Consider the following 8823-nt stretch of genomic DNA (forward strand, 5'->3'; position numbering starts at 1 on the left):
CACGTCCGCGCTTTCAGTATAAAACTAACAGTGTTGGTCATTGGAACCCATTCTACGGAATAAGTAAACAAGAAGATGCCAGCAGCTTCAGCTTTATACAACGATCTTATGGGAAGTTGGTATTGGATGGTGGATGGATTGAGTGTAGTAGAAAGGGTTGAACAGGAATGGAGGTATGCAGTGACAAAAGACTTCGTCTCAAGACAAGTAACCAGCCTCCACTTATCCGTAAATATTGTAAAAGAAATGATAGAGGATGAGGAGAAGAGAATCAGAGGTTTAATTAACCCACCGTATGTCAAAGTGGGTAAGTTAAAAGAAGCGATAGATCATGTGACGAGTGCAAGGTGCTTTCTAGAAGACATTGTAGAATGGACAGATTGGTGTTTCGCAAAGTGGGGGTTAGAAAAACTTAAGAAAGCTGAAGAACTAATGAGGAATGTGCTGACCATAGAGGTCAAGAAGATCAAAGAAAAGTGGTCAAAGGAAAGAAAAGAAGAAGAAAATAGAAAAAAGGGATGAATTCGATAAACTGAACACAAACTGGATGAAAATCCAAGAGAAGTTCCGGGCCATGGGCCACCCGGACTGGTTGCCGGAAACAGAAAAGAAAAAGAAGAAAGGAATGATGAACAAAATAAGAGGATGGTGGAAGAAGTTAAGAAGTTAAAAGAAGAAGAAGACAAACCCAAAGGCCCTTTCCAGGGCCCCCATATTTCTCGAAAAGAGATAGTCTTTGAATTGCCTACCCCTTTTTTAAAAAATTTTTTTTAAAAAAAGAAAAAAATCCCATGTTCCATTCCCCTTGTCCCTAAACAAGCCCAAACTCTATTCCCCATGTTAAATTCCCCTTGTACGTAGAGTGACCCGCGATTTATCGCCATGTTAAATTCCCCTTGTACGTAGAGTGACCCACGATTTATCGCCATGTTAATTCCCCTTGTACGTAATCTGACCCACGATTTTTCGCCATGTTAAATTTCCATTGTAGGTAATCTAACCCAGGGGGGTCTGTAATGCTAATTCCCATTGTACGTAAAGTGCCCCCCTTCACTACTGTTGCTCTTCAGTGATCGATGGGGACATCACTGGCATCCACAACGCAAGCTTGAATAATACTACTTTACCGGCAGCAACACCAGCAGTACCGTCTCGCCAGATAGCGTCGTTGTCGTCACCTTTTCTAACAAGTACAACTGTATGCTTGGCTCCAAAAATAACCTTTCTGACACCTCTACAAAATTCAAAGATGTGAGACAGCGAAATTGCACATGAAAATCTTCTGCGATTACCCGATAACATTAATTTACGTGTAGCAAAACCAAGATTGTAATTAGGAATGGGAAATGATAAATTTTCTACTGTATCAACAGCAACAGGAGATGCAGCACGGTTGTTTGGTTGTCTTATTTCATAAGGTCTGTGTTCAGGATGATCACTATTATCCTTGGTGAACATCATAGTCGGACCAGCCGATCTAGTGTAATCATCTGAGTATCGTGATAATCCGACGATTGTTGTGGCAACGTCAGCGTTATCCTGAATCGTTTCAATTTCTTTTCCATCGATGCTGTATGAGGCACTTCTGAATAGTGCCATGATGCCGTTGTTAACAAGACCAACTCGGACATTATTATCGTATGGTGTATTAGCGATAACATCTGTTGCAACTTCACCCGTGACTTCAAGGAATGCTTCAGCGGGTAAGAAATATCTACTTGTATCATGCACTTGTAATTCAATTCGCCCCCGTTGATTGGGTGATCTTGCCTAGTAGGAATAATACTGATAATCACGCACGGACTCATCTTTATGCGTTGGTGCATCCATGTCGAACGCTGGATCAGATACACGTTTGAACATTATATAAAGTTGTCGTCGTCTAAAACGAAGACCACTTCCTGATATCAGGCTCGTATTTATTTGTTCGGGTATTTGGTTTACTAGCGCCGCAAGTTTTTGATTTGCGGATTGATTTATTACTTTACTGACATCCGCGGGTATAAGTTCAGTGCTCGGCAATTTTACTAGCGGTGGTTTAACCGCGCTAGGTCTACGTGCTAACCGTAACAGTCTGTCCTTGATTGACGTAAATGCTTTACCCGCAAGATTAACAATTGCTCCAGGGGCTTTATCCTTGACAACATCAATCGCTTTCATCGACAGTTGTTTCGCAATCGGTAACGCCTTAGGGGCTATCCTTGAAAACAAACCCGTAACAACATCACTGAGACCATCTCCGTAGGTTGCTCTGTAGACCGGTAATCGTGAATTCACCACTCTGACTGGACTGGGTCGAGTATCGTGTATGATCATTTTATTTAATTGTTGTTTTCTCTAACTAAAATTATTAGTCGCTGTAATAACCATCTGCGAGTTCATTAACAAGTTCACGGTAGATGTCGATATCCATGATACCACGCTGAAATAGTCGTTGACAGATATCAGCCGCTTCATTAATTATTTCTGGTGAGTTGTTTCCGGCACGTTTTCCTCCGATGAGCACTTCTAGCCGAGATACATCATCGACGATACTATTAGGACAAGCAATAAAACCAGACCCGGTTTTAGGTACCAACTCCAATTCTTCAAAAATATCCCCCTCTGGAGCAGAGTAAGACGGCGCTGGTTTCTCTTTTTTAGGTCTTCCTTTTCGTTTAGGTGGTACAGGTGGCGGTGATTGATCTATCTCTGCGGTAACTTTCTTTTGCATTTCCTTCGCTTGCATTTTCGCGATTTTTTTTTCTTCCTTTATTTTTTTTGCTTGAGCTCTCAGTTCTTTATTATACCCAATTATTCCTGTTTTTATAAAATTATAGGTGTCATCACCTTTTGATATTCGGGGAATATCTCGATTTATTTTATACACATAATCACCCCACTCTGATTGAGACATACCCTTGACAGCTTCTGGTTTTAGAAATTAGAAATTCATGTCTGCGACGATAACTTTCGACGATCCAAACAGAAAAATCTCTAAGCTCATCTACGGTACTCAGTGGAATACTTTTTATTTCGTCGATACCATCTTCGGTAAATTTTTTAATAAATGTTTCCTTGACAGTTGCAAGTGGACCTACTGCACCTGGATCAGCTGCGGCTGCTACTTGTTGTTCACTAAGTTGTTTTATTGCTTGAAGCAAACCCTGCTCTGGTTTTCCACCCTCAATTGCAGCCTCTTCTTCAGTTCGTCCTTTGATAGCAGTTAAAACCTTTCCAGTGACTGCAGTGATAGGTTTAAATAATTCCCCTGTGGTCGTTGCGAAACCTTCCTGTGCTTGCTGTCGTTGCTGTAATTTTTCTCTGACAGAATCTCGTACAGGAAGAAATTTTTTTATTGCTTCTAGTCGCTCTCGAGCTAGTCTAGCGGAATGTGCTTCTCCGATATTTGCCATTATTGTTAACGTAAATTTTTAATTCACAACAGAAATCCTAAAATGATTAGTAGCAGAGAGACTGAGCCACAAAGTGTTTCGTCGTGCCCCCCCCCCCCCCCCCCCCCGTGAAGAAACTTTTTTTTATAGCGAGTTATCGCTGTCGAAATAACCCCGTTAGCCAGAAAAGAGGATTTAGTCATCATAGTTTCTGGCTAGAAGGGTTTATTTTGCGAAATAAGACCTTCTATCAGAAATGTTTTTGATAGATGGTCCTGTTGGACGAAACAGTTGGTGGGCTCAGTCTCTCTGCTGCTTGTCTAGGTACAGTGTAACCGCGGGTACGAGAATTTGTAGTATTTAAAGTATGTAAGCTAAATCAAATATTAGTAATAAAGATAATAGTTGTAGATAGTTTTAAGAAGATTGCAATCTATATCAGTAATGATGTGTTAAACTTTTGACATTATGTCATATTCATTGCCTAATATTTCAAACAAACACGAGCTGGAGAGTTGTGTGTATGTGTATGTGTGTGTTAAAATGCCAGAATTTCGATTATTGTGTATATAGACCTTTTCTTTTGTCACATTCACTCAGAAACTTTCATGGAATATGTCATCTGCATTATAATTAGTACACACCCAGAATATACTAAAGCAGGTACGACATCATTCCCTCATGCTAATTACCTTGCTCCCCCACCCCCCAAAAAAGGTTTCTAGCATGTTATAAAATTATGGTATTATATATAAAGATCTATAATTCTAGTGATTTATTTTTGATTTATTCAGGAGGAGGATAGAGATGGTGGTCCTAGAGATGATGGTCCTGCAGGCTTTGATATTAACAAAGTTATAGAGAATGATCTCAAAACCACAGACCCAGAATTAGACCAAATTCTGAATGAAATTTTTGAGGCTAATGAGATTCTGGAACGTGATGATATACTTTTTGTAGATTCTGATGAAGAAGATACACTTGGTTTACATGAAAATTCAAAAGACGAACAGATACATGATGCAGATTCAATTTTTTTATATCCTGGATCTTGTGTCACAGTTGGAGCTCTCATGCTACTGCTGGCAGTCTTCACAACAAAGTACAATCTAGTTGGTGATGCAATGCAACATTTGCTTAATATAATTGCATTCACTCTTCCAAGTGGACACAATCTGTGTACCAAACTTTATCAATTTAAAAAATATTTTACAAACCTGCGTAATCCTTTAGTGTATCACTACTACTGTTCATACTGTTTAGGACCAATTGAAGATAGCTCACGTAAGACATGTTCATTTGAGTTTTGTGCGAAGCCCTTTGAAAGAAGTAGGGAAAACTATTTTCTGGAAATACCATTAAAAAAGCAAATTCAAAACTTGTTTTCCCAGGAAGATTTTTATGAAAACCTTCAACATCGCTTCAAGCGAAACACACCAAGTGGCCATTATGAAGACATTTATGATGGTATGCTTTATAAATCTAAGTTTGACAATCATGGATTGCTATAGTCCGAGTTTCCTCTGACCCTTGCCACCCCATTTTTTGATATTTGGACATTTATGTTGGGGTGTAGGGTCAGAGCGCATTCCCTATCAAAAAGTTGGAATTCGCCGACACCATTTGGTGTCGGCATGGGGTAGCCGCTTTCTAGCCGACCCAGCACACTTTAACGACCTTTCATCGAGATATACCTGCAAGAAATCGATAGGAATATGATTTATTTTCTCAAAAATCGTGAGCATAGCAGTCGTCATGTCTTTAATCCGCTGACAGACTAGTCGAAAGTACGTCGTTGCTGAAATTTGACCTGGATCTGGTCATTTGCATTCCGAGTCACATGACTATACAAATCTCGGAACCTACATGTCAATGACATCAGAGGTCATATAGTCACGTGATATCGAAATAAACAAATTTCCCAAGTTGTTGTACATAGAATTTGGACATATTATATAGAAGTCACTTAATATTTGTAAATAAATATAATGCACACTTAATTCTCAACATATTTATTCTGAGAGCAACGAACAGAAACCTGTCGGTATCGCAGCAGGGTGGAGAAAACCGTTTTCAAGAAGTACCCAACACGTGTCTGCGACGTTTTTGTCGGTGTCACGTGATTATCACATTGACACGTGCTCTTCATAGTGAATCTGGTTTTCTTCAAAATTTATGCAACATTTACAGATTTTCGTCGTTGTTTTCACAATAAATATTTTGAGAAGTTTGTTTTTTAATTTTTCTATAAAAATTACATTACTTTTATTTATATGTTCGATTTGTTTTCCTACAGCAACACTAGTAAAGATATGTTGTTGATATCACGTGACTGATGACCTCTGATGTCATTCAGATGTCGGCTGCGAGAGTTGTGTAGTCATGTGACTAGGAATACAAATGGCCAGATCCAGGTCAAATTTTAGCAACGACGTGCTTTCGTCTTGTGTATCAGGGGATTAAAGACATGACGAATGCTAGGCTCACGATTTTTGAGAAAATAAATCATATTCCTATCGATTTCATGCAGGTATATCTCGATGAAAGGTCGTTAAAGTGTGCTAGGTCGGCTAGAAAGCGGCTACCCCATGCCGACACCAAATGGGAATGCGCTCTGACCCTACACTCCAACATAAATGTCCAAATATAAAAAAATGGGGTGGCCAGGGTCAGAGGAAACTCGGACTAGGATTGCTAAGGGACCCAAATAACATTTCATTTACATTTAACACAGATGGAGCACCAGTTTTCAAAAGCAGTAAAGTGTCGGTTTGGCCAATTTTTCTTGTTATAAATGAGCTACCTTACAAACAACGGATGAAAAAAGAGAATATGATCCTAGCAAGCTTGTGGTTTGGGAGTCAGAAACCATCTATGGGAACATTTTTGAAACCTCTTCAAAAACCTATGAAGGAATTGTTTCAGGGCATTGAATGTCAGTCTCCAGAAAAAGGATCTTTCATATGTAAGGGTATTTTACTTTATGGTACTGCATATCTTCCTGCCAGAAGTCTGCTGTGCAATCACGTGCAGTACAATGGTGCATATTCATGCTGGAAATGTGAGCAGCAGGGTATTTTTGCATCAGTTGGAAAAGGCCAGGCCAGAGTGTTTCCCTTTGATATAATGACTCCAAAGGGTCCTGTAAGAACTGTTAATAGTGTGACTGAAAATGCCAGAACTGCTGTTCAAAATCAGGATGCTGGAAATACAGGCAATTATGCTGTTAAGGGTATCAAAGGACCATCATGGTTACTGTTTTTTCCTGGATTTAATATTGTTACTGGGATTGCAATAGACTACATGCATGGCGTCCTCCTTGGTGTGCAGAAGCTTTTACTAGAATTGTGGTTTCTGTCCAAACACAATAAGAAACCATTTAATATTTACCACAAATTATGTGAAGTAGATGAAAGATTGTTAAATATTTGTCCAACACTCGATATCACTAGGTTACCACGATCTATTCAATATCTGAAATAATGGAAGGCATCCGAATATCGGTCCTTTCTGTTATTCTTTGGTGCACCAGTGCTACATGGTGTCTTAGATCATGAGAGATTTTCTCATTATCTATTACTTGTAAATGCTATGCACATTCTTCTGAAATTTGGTTCAAATGAAAATGACATTAAACGAGCCGAACATATGCTACTTGACTTTTGCAGATATTTTGAGACCATGTATGGCACATGTTTTATGCGACTGAATGTTCACCAACTTCTTCATCTTCCAGACAGCGTGCACAACCTTGGACCGCTTTACACGCACAGTTGCTTTTCATTTGAAGACAAAAATGGTGTTCTTCTCAGAATGATAAGGGGCACACAGAATATAGACAATCAGATTGTGACAGGAGTGTCATTCGTGCAGAAGTTACCTGAATTGAAGCAAAAATGCATCAAAAAAGGATCTTTTTGTGAAAAACTGTATAATTCAATTGAATCACCAAGCCAACTAAAAAGAGGTGACAGAATTGATAATGGTATTTATATCTTAGGTGGAGTGAAAGAAAAAGCTCTCATAGAGGAAGAAAACAAAGCACTATATTCATTTCTTGGTTTTGAACCAGTTTCACCTAAATTTAGAAGCTTCAGCAGAGTAGAAATTAATGATAATGTGATCTATGGACTAGCTTATTCACGAATGTTGAATAGGGACAACTCTACAGTTGAGTACAGACAGTAGACAGGGAAGATCTTTTGGACAAGTAAGATTTTTTTATTATAATTTCAGAAAATGGAGAACAAAAAACACTAACATTCATAGAAAAGCTAAAGTGTTTGAATTATGGAGAACAACTAAGCCTATTAGCTGTAATGAAAACAAAGGATCTTCAGGTGGTACCTATTCAGAATCTTATTTCAAGCTGTATGCTCATTGAATATCCAGGAGCAAATAGAATCTACGTTTGCAGATTTCCCAACAAGTTGGAATCTGATTAAAGTGCATTTTCTGCAACATATGGACTGTGTATTTTTATTACAAATGGTCATTTGTCCTGTTACAAGTCCAGGAGGAAATTGCTGCAGATTTGTATAAGAAATGACAAAACAGACAATTCTAAAACTAATTATTTGCATTAAATAATCTCATTTGATAAAAGTGAAATAAAACCTCAGAAACATGAAAACTGTGTAAAGATTATAGTTTTTGAGCCTTTACTGAACATGCTGAAGAATTTGTCTGCGTCAAAGGAGTGCTAGAGACAGTAAAATTAAGGACAGTTCCTGCACATGCTGAATATAATTAACAGTGAATCACTTAAATATAATTATTTGTGTACTTAATTCCCACAGAATTTAGAAAATAATATCCTTGTTATATGGACATGTACAGTTATATTCATCCCAATTTCTTTTCAAGAGAAATGACTGCTAGAACAATGTGAAGACTTCAGAGTATTTTCTTACTGGCAATAAAGACTGAATAGGTACATGTAGACTGTAGATGAACCATGCAGGAATGACTAGGGTTCTTTCATCACAGTGATGTTGATTATTATCTGCTTATTGAGTGCTGGTACATGTCTGACTAATCAATTAAAGTGAAAATGGTATATAACTTCATTATACTGATCTTTTTTGTATTTTAAGCCCAGCAAAACCAACTTGTACATTTTCCAGAACATATGAGGTTTGTCTCAGTGTGTGCTTATCATTGCATTTTAGTTTTATAAGCAGATTTAATTCTCGCATGAAATAATAAACAAATAAAAGAAATCAAGTTGCTCGTATTCATTTTTGGTTTTTCAGATCTTTTAATTGAGTTCTTTGCCACGGTAGAATAATAATGTACTGTTATCATATAACTCTGTGGATAGGGCAACTTATAAGCTGTGTTTTTAAAGAGTCAACAGCTTAAAATTGGATACCCCAATTTGAAATGGGGTGGTGGTGGTATTTTTTGGAATATGACACACAATTTTTATATTTTCCACTGAGTTTGA

At 38.0% G+C, this 8823-nt stretch overlaps 1 pseudogene; it reads left to right on the top strand.

Moving 5' to 3' along the window:
* The window catches only part of LOC149790396 (uncharacterized), a 42404-nt pseudogene extending 33810 nt beyond the window's left edge, over positions 1–8594 (top strand).
* The last annotated feature ends 229 nt before the right edge of the window (positions 8595–8823 follow it).

Source organism: Sinohyriopsis cumingii, chromosome 10 (assembly GCF_028554795.1).
Source record: "Sinohyriopsis cumingii isolate HCF-2022 chromosome 10, ASM2855479v2, whole genome shotgun sequence".
In the NCBI taxonomy this organism is placed as follows: Eukaryota; Metazoa; Mollusca; class Bivalvia; order Unionida; family Unionidae; genus Sinohyriopsis; species Sinohyriopsis cumingii.